Genomic DNA, 16030 nt, shown 5'->3' on the forward strand with positions numbered 1-16030 from the left:
AGTTTTTCATAATTACTTCCTTAGTTTCTTCACAGTCTAAATCTGAAGTGCAGTTATTGGAATGTATGAATCCTCCTCGACTACCACCCCTAGTAAGCTTCACTAATCTCTTAGATGTTTTTCCTCTGAAGACAGTGTCACAACAAAAAAAGAGGAAGAGGACAAATTTGAATCCACAATGAACTGACAATTTAAAAAAATTCCTCTAATTTCCCAAAGTAAACCTTTAAAAGCTATGTGTGTATTTGAGAAAAAAAGGTAAGATTTATTAGTATTAAATTTAGCAACTACTTTTAATTTGGGTCATAAGTACCTTGGATGAAGGAAGTAGTTCACACTGGATAGAATCTCTGATTATACTGTTTTCCTCCTGAGATAGTCATTGTGTCCCCCCACCCAGTCCTTCCCTGGCCAAAAAGATGTCTTCATGATTTGTAATTCTTTCGACTCAAGCTCCTAAGTGTAAGGATTACAGGTATACACTACCACACTCTTCCTGTTATACTTCATATTTATTCCCATGTATACTGGTTCCCTTAAGTCTCTAGCTTTCATGAGTGGTAAGGTTCTGGTAGACCATGTTGACAGAGTTGCAAACAGAGAAGCACACTCCAGCATCCAGAAGAAACTTAAAAGGAACCTCACCCTTGACTTCTCTCAGAGAATATCTGTCTATGCCACATTTAATCTTTTAATCCACTCATCTATTGTAGGACATCTGGGCTATTAGGACATTTTTTGTTTTTTTAAGTGCCCATCCTCTGGCTGTTATGGCCCTGTAGTCATGGTGCAGGCTCTTGCTAATTTTTGTTAAAGAAAGGAACATCCTTCCTTTTCTCCTTTCTTTTCATCTTTATCCCGCCACTTCTGGTTATCACAGTGTCATGTGACTCACTGTCATATGAGAAAGGCCAGAAATCAAATAAGCTTGATGGAGCAGGGCCTACTCCCAACAAGCACTAACTTGGACCCCAGTGCCACATTATCTGTTCTGTCCAGTCAGATACTTATTAGTATAATCTAGAGAAAGGAAGAGTCTGTCTTTGTTTATTGGGTGTACTTTTTCATCCTGATGATTGCCTTAGAACCCCGATCTGTCCCTTACTTAACTACACTTGGAGCTCAGTGAAAACTGTTAACTTGGGTATGGTGCTACACACCTGTAATTCCAAATCCAGAAAGCTGAAGCAAGAGGATCATGAATTTGGGGCCAGTCTGGTTACATAGGCCCTGTCTCAAAATAAAATAACCCTACACCTACCTTTACAATTTTTTCTTGCAAGTGTTTAAGAGTTCAGGATTCCCCTCGTCTGATTTTTCTTGCTCTCTTTTCCTTTGAGAAATCCTCAAAATTTGTGATCTTTCTCTCACTGAAAATTTGAATATATTTTTAATACATTATTTAATTTAATTGGATTTGGGATGGAAAGGGTTTAGATAGGCACATAAAGTTTCTCATCTCAATCCACTCACAGCTTTTATTATTTTACATGTATCTATTTCTACATACTGTCATTCTTCTATGTTTGATTGGCTCAAAATGTTATTAAAGATATGCACATTATTTATACTTTACTAGGAGGCAAACATCCCCAGTGAAAGATAAGTTGATTTTGCAAGTCAATCCCACGTTTAAGAGGATACCATGAAATGTGAAATGGATACCTGAGTGGCACAAATGACTACTGTTTGTGATGAGAGTTGATATGGATAGCAAAGTGTATTACTTGTTTATATTAAATGTAGCACATGTGGGTAGTTTTGATATATTTCTGTGTATGAGAGGAATATATTACATTTGTTTATAATTTGACTTAAAATTCAATATTTTGTGTTTTGTATCATGGTAAGCACATTTCAGAATTGCAAAACAGACATCAAGCTGGTGGACTCCAGGCCAAATTCAGCCTACACGCCTATTTTTATTTAGTCCTTATAATATGAGCTCACTATGTGTTTTTAAAAATTGAATTTAATTGCCAAGACTTAAATGTCAAGCTATTGTACAAAGAGGTCCTGATTTGCAGCTTCTCTTGAAAAATCAGATGATTTAACAAAGTTGGGTCCACATTGCTCTATGACAATAAATTATCTGAGCTAGATAGAGGCTGCCATTGTTAGCTGGTGGTTCACCACAATTTAACTCATTCCCTATGGTCTTCTGAGCCTGTCTCTTTATTGTTTCCTTATGGATCCTTAACACTATCAGGTCTTTATAATCATAATCACTTTAAATTAGCACAAATTGTTTAGGGAAATAAAGTTCTGTAATTATCATTTTCCCTTCTTTTTGAAACACAAATATGTAATTCTATGATTTCTCAACTCTATAAATGTTTTCCCACACTGACATTATAATTTGGAGGTGGGATGTAGATCTTGACAGATAAGAAAAGTATCTTTGCAATAAAGATAGCGAGTACTGAAAGAAGAGTTCATGGAAAAGTTAAGAGAAATGCTGGCTGCCCATTCACAGGGGTCTCACTGTGCCACTCTGTGTGTGGGGGAAACATATCCACTTAAGCTTTATTTTTATTTTATTTTATTATTTTTTACTTTTCCTGATCTAATTAGTAATCCAAAGATGACTTACTAGTTTGGAAGATGCCACTGTACCTCAATGAGGACTGAGCTATTATGCTAGGCTTAGAATGCAACACGTCTGTCTCTCCAAAATTATCCAGTCTGCAGCATTGGAATTCATTTCCTCTGACACTAAGTGCCGCCAAGTTCTTTGTAACCCTCCCTCTTTCATCTTCTATCAGCGCATCCTTCATCTTTATTTCAGCATCATGCAGGTACCAGGCTGGCCTTCTTCTGGGCAGCATGGGTTGGTGGTCCTTGGGTCGTGACAGTGACACTTCTGTGGTTTCTATGACAACTGGTGCATAGGTGTGTCTGCTTTTGCGCCTCCCCTCTCCCTGTCCCAGCCCTCAGTGGCTGCCTGCAGGTCTCTGCCAGGAATCTGGGCCAACAGCCCATGGCCATCCCCACAATGGCAGCCTCTAGCGGCCCATCAAGGGAATCTTGAAGAACAAGACCTCTTCCACTTCCTTGGTGATGACCTCAGCCCAAGAGCCCTGCCGGATGGTCCAAGAGGAGCTGAGTAAAAAATCCCAGTGGTGGGATGAAATGAGCATCCTGGCCATGCATCATCACCCAGCAGGCAGAAACTATGGCCTAATGAAGGTAGATGGGCCCTGCACTCCTTATCGCAACATGATGGGGGATGACGAAGATGCACACAGGGAATTAGATGCCATCCAAGCCGTTACTCCTGACAATTTGCTGCTGAAGGCTCACGGCCAAGGTATCTAGTTGGAGAACAAGAAACCAGTGCGGGGGAGGATACTGACCTCTCACCCGAAGAGGGGGAAGAAAAGTGACCATTTGAAATCAAAAGGAAGCTTCACTACAGTGAAGGACTGAATATTAAATTAGCTCAGCAGTTACTTTCAAAAGAACTACAAGATGAGGAAGATGGAGAAAATTCAGAGACTGAAGGTGGAGCAAGCATGAATGTTGAAGACTCTGATCAAGGATCGGCGGTAAGGGGCCAAGGGTGAAACAAATCACAAAGTTCTTAGAAGAAATCTGTTCAACGTTGCAGTTGTTTATGAAATGCAAACCCTGTCACTATAACCCACTGCTTTTTGTTCTCCACAGTACCAAAATGCACACCACTTATATATTGCCAAGAATTAAATGGTAACCTTAGAGACTACTTAGACTCAAAATGCCTGATTAATGCGTAGGTACCGAATGCCTCATAATTCACCCAGAAATTCAGTGTAATGTCATTAATCCAAAACCGCTTTATTTTTGTAAGAACACTGGTAAATTTGTATATTATGTAGGCTTTTATGTTTTAAAAGTTAAACAGTGGGGACAGAACTAACTATTTTCCATCATTTCTAGATGTGGTACCTCTAGAAAAGCTCATTGGATTTTTTTTTGTTAGATTATTTTAAAAATCAAAAGCTAGTTGGAACAATGGGATATACAGGAGGATGAATGGTCAGATGGATAGGTATTTTAACACTTATCTTCAACTTGGTCTAAGTAAGACATTAATTAAGTTAATTAGGTTGCTGTTGCAGTCAGTAGAAGGAGTCTCAAAGCTGTTGCTTGGTAGGGAGGTAGGGGGACAGAGTGAGAAAGCAGTAGAGAAAGTTGTTGTTAGCAAGGTATAATATATGCACATCTGAAATACCATGGTGGGGCTTCTTGTTATAACTAATACACACTAAAAAAAGGGAAGGAAAAAAATGAATGACAGGAAAGTGGGACAGGCTCTGTTAACAGGGTGGTACCAACAGGAGGCAGGAAGGCTAATGAGGAGGGTAAATGATGAATAAGTTCAAAATAGTTCATTTTTGTGTATGAAACATGAAATGGTTCTGGGAAGTGAGGAATGGGATAGGAGAGAGTAAATAGGGTATAGATGATGGAATACATTGTATACATGCATAGTAATGTCATAGTATAACCCCTTTCATACAATTACTGTGTGATAAGAAAATTCTTTTAAAGACTTGTTGCATTTTCTAGCCTTTGAGCTTTAAAATTCCTGTTGTTTGTATTTATAAGGAAGGAATAGAAAATTTTCTCACTTGACTGAACTGGAATTTGAATTCTAATCCTTGTACCTGATTGATATATGCTCTACCACTTGAGCCACACCCCTAACTGCTTTAGTTTTCAGGCAAGGGTACTAGGCCTCCATACTCTTATCTATGCTTCCATGTAGTTGAGATCACTAGTATATACCTCCACATCTGGCTTATTGATGGCTTTTTGCCCAGATTGGCCTCCAATCACCATCTTCATGATCTTTGCCTACTGAGCAGTTAGGATTACAGGTGTGAGTTATTCCACCCAGCCCTGATCAGTTTATTTGTTTACATAATTACAGTTATATCTTTATTCGCTTTATATACCTCACTTAATGTCGCTTTTTTCCCTACTACTTTCTATATATATACACATAAGAATTGTGAGGATTATTTTCAATATAGCAAACATTGTCTCACATTATATTTCCCACATATTGTGTTATTTGTTGTAATATAACCTCATTCTCATTTTGGCAATCAATGCCTACTAGTCCTACATGGAGAAGAGAGAACAGCAGCAGGACTATAGGCAGGAAGTAGTTTAGCTGCTCGATTTCTACACCTCTGATTTACAACTTGATAATTAAATTGCTATTATTAGTGCATTTGACTTAAGACCTTAGGAAACAACTGAGTCTTTTTCTGTATGATGAGAGAATTGCATGTAATCAGTAATACGATTGTTTATAAGTGCACAGGCAGAATTAAACCTGAACATATTTTTTAAAACTAATTTTTCTTTAAATAGTTGTACAGAGGGGTTTCAACTCAACATGTCAATTTATGTATATAATGCATCTTAATCAGTGTCAGTCCCTACTTTAGGGTAATGTAATAATATATACTATGACTGTCCTTTGTTATATTGTAGTAAGAATTATTTGGTTTTCCTGAAATGAAGTACTATACTTGGTTCCTGTGTATCTTGGTTTAATGATGGTTATATTTCTGGTCTTTTTTTTTTTTTTTTTTTTTTTTGGTCTGTCATGGGGCTTGAACTCTGGGCCTGGGTACTGTCCCTGAGCTCTTCAGCTCAAGAAAAGCACTCTACCACTTGAGCCACTTCGGCCACTTCTGGTTTTTCTGGTGGTTAATTGGAGATAAGAGTCTCAGGGACTTTCCTGTCTAGGCTGGCTTTGAACCGTGATCTTCAGATCTCAGACTCCTGAGTAGCTAGGATTACAGGCATGAGCCACCAGCATCTGGCTGTCAATATTTTTATCTTAATTTTTTTGTTAGTACCAAAATAATCCATTATATAAACAGACTTTAAAGATATTTTCTATATGCTATATACAATAAATCACTGATATCCTTGGGTTATGGTTTGGAGGAAACCATTAAGGACAAACATAAATGCTCAGGAAACATAGAATATTCCTGAAAGATCATAGATAACATGCTATTGAATCACATTCAGTTCTTTATCAGTCATCTGAGAGGATATTATGAGCCTCATCTTTAAAAAATAATTTTATTTTAAAAGCAAATAGGGTGTGTAAGAGACTTGGTCAAGTTTGAAATCTAGTAAGCAATGAGCTTGGGAATTAAGTAGATTTCTGAATTTAAAAGTTCATGTTTTCAAGGTAAGTAGTAGCTTGGAGTCCAGGAAAGAGGTAGAAGCAGAAGGGTGTTCTGACTGGTCAGAAACTAGAAGGCAGCTTCACCCTAAAGTACAGATGGTTCTCTCTGAAGGTTCTTTTTTGCTCTGCTGGGAAAACAGGGTCACCTAATTAGGTGTTAGTGGTACAGAACCTTTCCAGAGGTTTGTCTGTAACAGGATGTAGTTGTAGCCTGTTCGTGAAGGAATAATCTACAAATTAATACTCTGCTTCTGTCTGGGGCAGCTGTGGGAAGAGGGGCAAAATTTGAAGATTTCTCACCAAATTGGGTAGTAAGGCCTTCTTGTCATCAGGTAAATACAAAGACATTCACTAATGAGTAAAATTAGTGAGAGTAAGGGGATTCCCTTCTTATTAAATATGTTCTTAGGATTTTTCTAAATGAAGACTGAAGAATTTTAATCAGTGAACAAAATGCTTAATAAAAGGACTTCTTATAACCAGCTGTTCAACCACTTGAATTACATCTCTGGCCTTTTTTATTTTGATTAATTTTAAGATAGTATACCACTTTTTGTTGAGGTAGAATTGGACCACAGTCCTCCACTGTGGTAGGAGTGACAAGTACATGTCAGCCCTGAGCTTTTTATAGTTTGGAATGTACAGTCTTGTGCACTTTTTGCTCAGGTTGGTATTGAACTGCAACCCTTCTGGTCTCAGCTTAGATTTCAGATGGTAAGTTACTATGCCTAGCTTTTCCATAAAATTATTTCTAAATATAAATAACAGGGATATTTTTGCATGAAGAGATTGCATGAAGATTTTGCATCAAGGATATCTATTCCTATGCGCTTACACATTACAGCACAATTTTGAAATAGAAAACTAAAGTATACGTAGATCTTTGGAAACTCCTGACATTATTGTATAAAAAGAGAGACATTCAACAAACCATTTTTCTGGTATATTGGTTTTCTCTTGTTGAGTTTTAGAATATTAGCTGGTAGGGCTGAGACCACAACTCAAGTGGTAGAACACCTGCCTACCAAACATAAGACTTTGAGTTCAGACCCTCTTAATACCAAAAACTCCCAAATAGTATCCATGTCTTTTGTAGAGACTAGAAATAAGGTGCTTATTGCCCTACTTCTTCTAAGCATTCTGAGTAGCTAGGATTACCTGGCTTACCAAATTTTTTTTTTGCGGGGGCAGGAGGGGGGGGGGAAGGGATTGGTCGTAGGGCTTGAATTCTAGGCCTGGGCACTGTCCCTGAGCTCTTCAGCTCCCGGTGAGCACACTACCATTTGAGCCACAGCACCACTTCCAGTTTTCTGGGGGTTAATTGGAGATAAAGAGTCTCATGAACTTTCCTGCCTGGGATAGCTTTGAACACAATCCTCAGATCTTGGCTTCCTGAGTAGCTAGGATTACAGGCATGAGCCACTGGTGCCCGGCTTCAAATATTTTTATTTGCAGTTTGAGGCCAGGCCTTTCTTTGATTTAAAAAAAAAAAAAAGAGACTGTCCTCTAACCTATAGAAATTTTCCACATAGAAATTACCATTATTTTTTTTTGGTGGGTTGTGGGGCTTGAACTCAGGGCTGGGCTATATCCCTGAGCTCTTTTGCTTAAGGCTAGTGCTCTACCACTTTGAACAACAGTGCCACTGCCAGTTTTCTGGTGATTAATTGGAGATAAGTCTCATGTAGTTTCCTGCCTGAGTTGACTTTGAACTGTGATCCTCAGATCTCAGCTTCCTGAGTCGCGAGGTGTGAGCCACTGGCACCCAGCTATAAAAATTATTTAAAGGGACATAATATCCAGATGATTCCGCAAATGCTATCATGTGCATTTTTGCTTTTTACATGTGTTCACATATCTTCATATGTAAGAAGTCTCCAATGGATGGTATACATTCTTTATAACTTTTGGTCAAGAAATTATTCTTTTATGAAGTCCTTATATAAAAGGATGCACATTCTGTCAGCATCCCGATGATACTGCTAACAGCTGTACCAGATATTCCTAGGGACTGTGTTTATAGACAGGATGAAACCTGGAGATCAAGAGAAAATAAATTGATTAAGCCTTTGTAGAAGCATTTTATCACTCTGCAGCATTTTTGGCAAGTGTTGAAAATGTATACTGGCAGGAAGTTTTTTTTAATTACCAAAACCATCAGATTTATTTGCTTTGGTTCTTTTCGAGTCAGTGAAATATGTGAGTGAGTAATGGAGTCTGTCCAAGAAAAAATGAGCTAAGCATTATGCCTGGCATTGTCCTTGTTGCAGATGGAAGTCCAGATGTACAGGGGCAGTCACCAGTAATCAGGCTCATGTACACAGAAACATACACACACTCCTATATGTGTTCTGCATTTATATGTATACAAGAGAGTTAAAATATAAATCAATATTTTTTGTATAGGTGGACCTTGTAATTGCAGCTGGTTATATTCTTGGAAAAGGTGTGTGTGTGTGTGTGTGTGTGTGTGTGTGTGTGTGTGTGTGTGTGTGTGTGTGTGTGTGTGTGTGTGTGTGTGTGTGTGTGTGTGTGTGTGTGTGTGTGTGTGTGTATGTGTGTGTGTGTGTGTGTGTGTGTGTGTGTGTGTGTGTGTGTGTGTGTGTACAGTTTTGCATGCACAGTCATGGGCTTGAACTCAGGGCTCGGGCACTGTCCCTTAGCTTTTTTTGCCAAAGCTAGTGCTGTACCACTTGAGCCACAGCACCCCACTATTTGAATAGTTTATTGGAGGTAAGAGTCTCACAAACTTTCCTACCCAGTCTGAGTCAGAACCACAATCCTCAGATCTAGGATGACAGGCACGAGCCAAGACTACCCAGTGAAAAGTAGAAGTGATTTGTAAGTTGAATTTGGTTCTCTTTAGAAGTAACATCATAGATGTTGGCTATGAAAGTAATACCTGAGTCTTTATGCAGAGGGCTATAAATGTAATATTTAACCAGCTGTTAATGATGATAATGGATATTAATAGCCAAACACTTTTCAAAGATAAATTTTCTCATTTAATTTCTCATACTTAATCTCTTCACCTTGGACATAAAGAAAACTGCTATTGAGAGAGGTTCAGTAATCTGAGGAATAGCATATAGCCAGAAAGTGCTAGAGCATGGCTTCATTAAAGGGATTAGAGAATTCCAGGGGAAATATGTATAGCAATAAAAAAAAATGCTGAAGCAAGGGAATGGACTATCTCAGAAAAGAAGAGGTGTTCTGTAGAAAGGATGGTAAAACAAAATCAGAGTAATAGTTTTTGTTGTTGTTGTTGGTTGTGGGGCTTGAACTCTGGGCCTGGGCGCTGTCCCTGTGCTCTTCAGCTCAAGGTGAGCGCTCTACCACTTGAGCCACAGCGCCACTTCCAGTTTTCTAGTGGTTTATTGGAGATAAGAGTCTCACGGACTTTCCTGCCCGGGCTTGCTTTGAACCATGATCCTCAGATCTCAGTCTCCAAAATAGGATTACAGGCATGAGCCACCAGAGCCCAGCCAGAGTAATAGTTTTATCATCTGAAATGGTGTTAAAAATGAACTGTGTAACTTGTGGGTAGGGATGGGAGGGGAAAACTGGGAGAAAGAGAGAGAAGGAGTGACATTGTCCAATAAGAACTGTACTCTTAAAGTGGAGCTGTGGCTCAAGTGGTAGAGTGCTTGCCTTGAGCTGAAGAGCTGAGGGACAGCACCCAGGCACAGAGTTCAAGCTCCCCCACCCCACCCAAAAATTGTATTCTTTGGGGCTGGGAAGGTGGCTCAGTGGTAGAGTGCTTGCCTCACATGCATGAGGCCCTGGGTTTGATTCCTCAGCACCACATAAACAGAAAAAAGCCAGAAGTGGCACTGTGGTTCCAGTTGTAGAGCATTAGCCTTGAGCTGAAAAGCTGAGGGACAGCACCCAGACCCAGAGTTCAAGCCCCACACCTAAAAAAAAAAAAAAAAGAAAGAAAGAAAAAGAAAGGAAAGAAAGAAAAGAAATGTACTCTTAGCCAGTTGCTGGTGGGCTGGTGGCTCACACCTTTAATTTTAGCAACTCAGGAGACTGAGATCTGAGGATCACTGTTCAAAGCCAGCTCAGGTACAAAAGTCTGTAAGATTCTTATCTCCAATTAACCATCAGAAAACTGGAAGTGACACTGTGGCTCAAGTGATAGAGCACTCACCTTGAGCTGAAGAGCTGAGGGACAGGGCCCAGGCCCAGAGTTCAAGACCCATGACCAACAATAACAACAACAAAGTATTCTTTATCTGACTTAAATAATTGTAACCTCTCTATATATCACCTTTATAATAACAGTAAAACATTTTATAAAGATAAAATTGAAAAAAATAAATAGTGTAAATCACCCATAATTCTACTCTCCTACCACAATACCCCAATCCATATTACTTTCCAGTCTTGGCCTTCAGGCAGCATATTTTAAGCCCATTAATTTTAAATGTATTTTCAGCACATAAAAATAACTTCAGCATTCCTATTTTTAAAATCTCATTAACATTTTTTATAATCTAATAGGACATTGAAAAATTTATCAGTTGAATTCAAATCATGCAGCCTCATCAGAGCTGTCGCTTCCCCCCACCCCATCACATATTTCAGCAGCATTTTACAGCTGGTGACTACAATACCAGAGAGAATAGAGTTCCAAAGGAGAGAGGGGTGTGAATGTGTGTATGAAAATGAACACATAAGGGAATGGGGGGGAAGCATTTGATGAGATCTAATTGTCAAAATGATATATTTCACATGTAAAAGATCAAGTAAAAGGATAGTACAGCTGAACCCCAGTGGCTTACTCCTGAAATCCTAGCTACTCAAGAGGCTGAGATCCATCAAGATCCAACCTGGGCAGAAAAGTCCATGAGATTCTTATCTCCAAAAGCTGAGCTACAGGCATGCATAGCTCAAGTGGTAGAGCACCACCTGAGCAAGCAAGCTGAACCAAAAGCGCAGAAGATAGCACATACACTTTATTATCACTTCTTCCTACATATGAAGAATTTAGTTTATTAAAAACACTAATTATCGCCGGGCGCTGGTAGCTCACGCCTGTAATCCTAGCTACTCAGAAGGCTGAGATCTGAGGATCGCGGTTCAAAGCCAGCCCTTACAGGAAAGACCGTGAGACTCCTATCTCCAATAAACCACCAGAAAACCGGAAGTGGCGCTGTAGCTCGCCTTGAGCTGAAGAGCTGAGGGACAGCGCCCAGGCCCAGAGTTCAAGCCCACGACCGACCAAAAAAAAAACAAAACACTAATTATCACCTTATTTATAATAACAAAGTGCATTTTAAAACACTGATTATTGAATGTCAGAGAAATTATAAACATTTTATGTGTATCAAAACTTTGCAAACATGTACATTTTACCTATGAAGAACCTCAAGGAGGGTAAGCTGAAATGTTTTTCAAGTCTAAACAGCCTTATTCCAGAAATCAATACTTCTTGAAATACTTTTAAATAAGTCAGTACCCGCACACTAGGGTATCTCTCAGTACAAAAGGAAGGGAAAAGAGGAGTGAAAAGGTAGCCAAACTTCTGAAAGCTCCGACAACTAGCTCTGATCATGGGCTAATAAATATGGAATTGTGCCTTTTGGAGTGGCAAAATTTCAGTTGTGAGTTGTATCTGAATGAAGCTATGGTTTTTCTTTTGAAAAACGTCACATGACTACTGGGCACTGGTGGCTCACACATGTAATCTTAACTACTCAGGAGACTGAGATCTGAGGATTGCAGTTTGACCCCAGCCTGGGCAAGAAAGTCTGTGATATGTTTATCTTGAATTAAGTACCAGAAAACCAGAAGTGGAGTTGTGGTCAAAGTGATAGAGCACTAGCTTTGGGCACAAAATCTCAGGGACAGTGCCCAGGTCCTGAGTTTAAGCCCTACAACTGACCAAAAGTAAAATTGCATGGTTATAAAATCCAATGATAAAGTGCATAAAGGGCTTTTGTAGATAGATAATTTAAAAAATTGCTGACTTTTATTCTAACAGTAAAGCGCTTGGAGTAACATTTCTTGGTGGACAATGAGCAAATGAGCTCTTAATAGACTTCTGTTGATTTGAGAATTTCAAATGCAGGTTATGAGACACCTCTGTAGATTAAGTCGAAGCCCTTGCCCTGGCTATATGAAGAAATGCAAAGATTCAACAGCAAATATGTACAAAATAACCTCATTTCTAGATTGTGACTTGACTTTGTCTATTTTTCTACCACTGACCTTATAATATTCCCTGCTTTGTGTTGACAGCATGCTGAATCATGGTTATGTGACTTTAAATGTATGATTACAGACCTTAGTTCCTCTTATACTCCTGGTAGGCTCTATGATACTTTGAAAAAAATAATAGATGGAAGAATAAACTCTTTAGCATAGTTTTGTGTTGCTCTTGATTGATTTTTGTAAGTCTGTCTCCTCTTACAAAAATATTTAGCTGTATTTTTGTATGAAACAATGTAACTATAGTTTTAAAACAAGTTTAGTAGAAGGAATTGTGTAATAAATATTCTCCATCCATTTAGTTCTAAGGGATAATAATAATGCTGGGTTTTCTTTTTTTTGGGGGGGGGTCCAGTTCTGGGGCCTGAACCCTGGGCCTGGGCACTGCCCCTCAGCTCTTCAGCTCAAGGCTAGCGCTTTACCACTTGAGCGACAGCGCCACTTCTGGCTTTTTTCTTTTTGCTTATGTGGTGCTGAGGAATCGAACTCAGGGCCTCGTGTATGCAAGGCAAACACTCTACCACTGAGTGGGTTTTCTTGTTAAAGCAAATGAGCATAAAAAGTAATTCTATACTTTTTTTTAAAGGTTAAACTGAAATTTTGTACTGATAGAGCTAAAAGCAGTAGGATTGGGAAAGGAAGAATAGCAATAAGTAGTGGAAACATGAGTCCTAACTCTTTCAATCCTCAGCTCACTAATAAATGACAAAATATCTTGTTAGCATACCTCCATATTTTGGGGGAGCCATTCATATCTGATAGTTTGTTGCAATGAACACATTTGCTTATGAGAAATTTTGGCTCTTCCTGTCTCCGGCTGCCGTGTTGCAAGGAGCTACAGACATGTCCTTGCATCTGCCACGGATGGTCATGAGGAAATCCTGCAGTTCCTCATCAAGAGGAACAAGCAGACTTACAGCACCAAGACCAATAACCTGAAGGCCTGCAATTCCTTCCAGTACAAGGGGCTGATCTGCTGTCAAGACTGTGGAAGTGGAGCCCGTCGCCCAAGGCAAAGGGTTGTGGTGGTCGTGAAACAGGGAGCTGGTCAGCAGAAGCCAACTGCATCTTACGTGCGGATCACCCTCAACAAGAACGCATGAGCCACCCTCAGCAGCTGATAGCAGGCACATGATCTGCAAGAACAAGTACCATCCTGATCTGCGTGTGGCTGCCATCTGCAGAGCTAGTGTCCTCCTGAGCAGCCAGAAGCCTATAGTGATGAAGAGAAAGTGGACCTGCCCTACACCCCCCAAAAGCAATAAAGAGTCATCAAATCTCTCTACCACAAAAAAAGAAGCACCAGATGTTTTGGAATAATTTGATAGTCCTATTTTACTCCTGTATATGATACTGATTTTAAAAGATCTGTCAGAATTGCCAGGCACTGGTGGCTCATGCCTATAATCCTAGCTACTCAAGAGACTGAGTCTAAGGACTCATCACTTCAGTTAACTACCAAGAAGCAGAAGTGGTGCTGTGGTTCAAGTGGTAAAGTGTTAGCCTTAAGCAAAGAAGCTCAATCCAGGCCCTGAGTTCAGGACTAGGGGGGAAAAAAGGACTGAGCAACATTATTCATAATAGCCCAAAAGGGGACCAGATACAAATAAGCATCAATTTATTCATTCTAATTAGAAATGAATGATACAAAATACTTATAAAGTCAGATATTACCTAGCAATAAAAATATAGATGTTCCTATTTATAAGATGATTTCTTTGTTGCTTTGTGTGTCCCTCCCCCACGGTATAACCCCTGCTTTCACTGTATTTGATGTTGGTATAATTTGTGGAGGGGAAGGGAAAAAACAAATCATTTAAATAGGGATACAGGTGGACCCATTGCAACAATGAGATGTACAAACGAACTTTACAACTTTGAGGGGGGAGGAGAGAGGGGAGAGGAGATGGGAAGGGATGGGAAGGGGAAACAAAGGAGGAGGCAACAGTGCTTGGTAAGAAATGTACTCATTATCTTGCCCATGTAATTGTAACTCCTCTGAATGGTACTTTCACAATAAAAAAAAAAACAAAAACAAAAAATATATAGATGTTCCAACATGGGTGGGCTTGAAAACATGTTTAATAAACCAGTCACACAAGATTATGTATTGTATGATTCCATTTATAGGCAAACTCATGAAGGCAAAATAAGTTGGTTGGTTGTCTAGAGATAGGGGGAGACTTTGGAGATGGGGAATGAATGCTGAGGAATAAGGAGATTTCTTTTGCAGATGATTTGAAAATGTTCTAAAATTGTGGCAAAAGTTATATAACACACACATATATACTCACGTATGTATATATGTATACATAGTATATATGTATATACACATATATACATATAAATGGATGAATCATACATATGGCATGTGAGTTATATAAATAGAACTATTTGATTTACATCCCAACTTATAACAACTTGGAAATTGATATGTTTGAAAATGTGTCAATGATGTGCAGGGAGGTAGAAGGCCAAAGTGTGCATTGCACAGTATATCTAATCAAACGTATTCCATGGGGGAAGGAGAGGAAAGGGATAAAAGGGATGAATTTGACCAGGAGGCGTAGTATAAATATATCAAAATATCATAATGGATATCCTTTGTACAACTAATAGGTGTTAAATTTTAAAAAGCATAGGATTTGGAATGAAAGTTTGACCTGTCCGTTCCTAAGTGTGAAAGCCTTGATTGAATCACCAATATCCTCAGTGTCAGCCTTTCCGGGATTCAAGACTCCTAATGCCTGGCTCCCTGATGCTTTGGGTCCCAGGGACCTTGTACATGACTTTATAAGTGACACTGACATGCAGACAAGATGCTAGCACCTCCATGTCTTCATCTGTAAAATAAGGATGACATGAACACATGAGTAGCTCCCATCCCATGGGACTTAATGGACAATATTTTCTTCCTGCTATTTCCCTCCCCCCCCATATAGAAATTCTCCTTCTGTGATAGAATCCTAGTTAAGAGTAAGGAGGGTGTTGGTTGCATAAATTCCAGCACCCCCTGAATAGTAATCTACTTCATACATAGATAGAAGCCCATGTCGGTTTCAATGGGTTGATACTCACAGGACTTTGTCTCCTGTAGTGAGGTTGTTTCCATAAGTAGGTTTGTACTGGGCCAGGAGATATAAAATTAATAACAAGAAAAGATATTCCATAAAACTACTTCATAATCTGAATAGAATGATTCCCCCCCCCAAATTAAAAATCCCTGTATCTCATTTCATTGATGGTGAATTACTGTTTCTCCCTTCCTGAACAAATTTTGGACTCTGGCTGAGTTCCTTCTATAGTGACCTCAAGGTCTTGGAGACCAGCCCTATAATTGCTCACAAGTCAGGTGGACACCCTCTCTGGCTCAATATCCAAGGTTGTTATTATATAGGGCAGCTGGCCTGATGACAATGCTTGCAATGTATGAGGCACAAAGAAGTTACTCTTCTTGCTTGACCATGTGTGACTGCTTGTGTTAGCTATGGTTTTCTTTTTCTGGACAACAAAGAGAAAGCTTCCAACCTTGACTGTTGGAATTCATTTTTTCCCCTCTCCTGGTACTCTAGCCTACAAGTATAGGGAAGGCATTTTTGTTCTACAGATGTCTCT

At 39.2% G+C, this 16030-nt stretch overlaps 1 pseudogene; it reads left to right on the forward strand.

The window, feature by feature from the left end:
• Nucleotides 1–2651: 2651 nt before the first annotated feature.
• On the forward strand, nucleotides 2652–13518 carry LOC138804906 (protein phosphatase inhibitor 2-like; annotated as a pseudogene).
• The last annotated feature ends 2512 nt before the right edge of the window (nucleotides 13519–16030 follow it).

This window comes from Dipodomys merriami, unplaced genomic scaffold (genome assembly GCF_024711535.1).
Source record: "Dipodomys merriami isolate MVZ:Mamm:240054 unplaced genomic scaffold, mDipMer1.0.p SCAF_379, whole genome shotgun sequence".
Taxonomy (NCBI): Eukaryota; Metazoa; Chordata; class Mammalia; order Rodentia; family Heteromyidae; genus Dipodomys; species Dipodomys merriami.